At 48.9% G+C, this 2,500-nt stretch overlaps 1 protein-coding gene across 1 annotated transcript in view; it reads left to right on the forward strand.

Moving 5' to 3' along the window:
• Positions 1-2,500, forward strand: part of ttyh2 (tweety family member 2) — a 254,092-nt gene that overhangs the window by 192,375 nt on the left and 59,217 nt on the right. The gene's annotated exons all lie outside the window — the stretch shown is intronic.

Genomic DNA, 2,500 nt, shown 5'->3' on the forward strand with positions numbered 1-2,500 from the left:
CACAGTCACGTGCGGAAAAAGTTCAGAGCCCGGTATGAACACGAGCGGCTCACAGATAAGAACTTTAGTGCCGAACGTAACTGGTGCGGGCACCGGCGCCGGCTCTGTTCTGGTCGGCCTGAAAGCCCTACTAGTGACACAACACCCTCAGCGTTGCTACTAGTCAGGTCAAGAGCTCTGTATCGGTTAATGGGGCACCTAAGTCACGCACTCTACTTCCTGGTTCATGGGGCAGAGGGAGTCAAAACATGATTACTGGGCTTGACAATGAGTGATTTTTGGATTTGTGGTGCACTGGTGGAGGTCCAACGTTTGGATTGGTGTCCAAAAAACACTCATTTTCAAGCCCAGTAATTATTTTTTGACTTCCCCTGCCCCATGAACCAGGAAGTAGAGGGCGTGACTTAGGTGCCCCATCCCATTACACCCCTTAGCCCTACGCCTTTCCCCTTCCCCTCCGTTTTGCGCGTCCACGTGTAGGGGTAGTGGCATCTCGATTCACATTCAGACAGAGGGGTAGGGGTATGGCGAAGGGCTTTCCACCTCCCCGCGCGGAGATTTCCCGACACCACACTCCTTTGACGGAGGGCTACGACAGATTTCCCTGAATGCATTGCGAATGCCTTTAAAAATTGGCGGCAAGCCACGGCATCCACAACAGCACACAAGTTTAAGTATTTTCGCCGCAATTGACGTTTTTAAAGTGGCAATAATTATTCCATTGTACTAAGTTTAACATTGTCCTAATGTGTGATGGCCCTTTTCTCCGTGAAACGCATGTGAAAAAAAACGCTATTAAAGTCAACCTAATGCATGGAATTAGTGACAGCTGTGAGTGTCATTCCGTGATTGTTGAAGGGGTATCTCAATTCGTAGGGGTTGCGTTTCAAGCCCTACACCTTGCAGCTTCGTTTGAAACCACGAGGGGCAAGAGGAAGACGTAGGGGTGGGGGTAGAGATTAGTAATGGGAAAGGCCCTAAAGGTTGGGAAAGGTTCTCATGCATGGCAACCTTAGAGGTCAGGTTTGAGGTTCGAGCTGTGGTTGGAAAAGGGGGTTGTGGTCAGTATTGCCAGATATCTTATCAAAACTGCCAAAATGTGCTAAATTCCAGCCGATTTCAAGAAATTACATTGATTTCTATGGGACTAAAACGGCAGAAAAAAATTCCCAATAGCCAATTTTCCCTGTCTTTGCCCGCAGACGGCCCTCCTAAAGCAGCCCAATTGGACAGGAAACAGCCCAATCTGGCAACATTGGTTGTGGTGGAAGCAAGGGGCAAACAATAATCAAGTGGGGCAACCGTAGAGGGCTGGGTGTCAAGGTTTTAGGGGTGCATGGTTGCAACCGTAGAGGGCTGGGTGTCGAGGTTTTAAAGGGTGCATGGTTGCAACCGTAGAGGGCTGGGTGTCGAGGTTTTAAAGGGTGCATGGTGGCAACCGTAGAGGGCTGGGTGTCCAGGTTTTAGGGGTGCATGGTTGCAACCGTAGAGGGCTGGGTGTCCAGGTTTTAGGGGGTGCATGGTTGCAACCGTAGAGGGCTGGGTGTCCAGGTTTTAGGGGTGCATGGTTGCAACCGTAGAGGGCTGGGTGTCGAGGTTTTAAAGGGTGCATGGTGGCAACCGTAGAGGGCTGGGTGTCCAGGTTTTAGGGGTGCATGGTTGCAACCGTAGAGGGCTGGGTGTCCAGGTTTTAGGGGTGCATGGGAGACTTCTAGCAGGCTGCGTGCAGTGGTGTGTTTGCTTCAAGTCAGGCATCCAGGTCCTTAACATCCTGGACACGTGAGAAAACAGGCAAAGCACTCACACACTTCACAAATTGTAAACACATCGAGACATGTACACATACACCGTATGAGCATACGTATGTAAGCAAATGCAAACCTAAATATTTCCGTGAATATACCTACAATTAGCCCCAGATGTACATACACGGCGCAAATGCAAACTTACAAGAAGGTACACAGAGTTACCACGTAAACAGGACTGTGGACATTCCAGACGGTGTTGTTTTCGTCAAACAGATCCAAACACACGTTTATATACAGTACATGCAGTGTTTATGTTTTTGTGCCACACACACACACACACACACACACACACACACACACACACACACACACACACACACACACACACACACACACACACACACACACACACATTCAGTGAAGGTCCCTTGCAAATACAGTTTTAGCTGGAAGCACGCACGCACGCACGCACGCGCACACACACACACACACACACACACACACACACACACACACACACACACACACACACACACACACACACACACACACACACACACACACACACACACACACACACACACACACACACACACTCAGTAAAAGTAACTTACAAATACAGTATTAGCTGTAAGCAAAGTAAGAGATTCCCTCCCATATACTCTACACCCTGTACCTAGTGGAAACTGAAATGTCTACCTGGTTGAACCTGCGCCATCACCATTATGTATTTCTGTCAGTACCATTTTAGT

This window comes from Engraulis encrasicolus, chromosome 17 (assembly GCF_034702125.1).
Source record: "Engraulis encrasicolus isolate BLACKSEA-1 chromosome 17, IST_EnEncr_1.0, whole genome shotgun sequence".
Taxonomy (NCBI): Eukaryota; Metazoa; Chordata; class Actinopteri; order Clupeiformes; family Engraulidae; genus Engraulis; species Engraulis encrasicolus.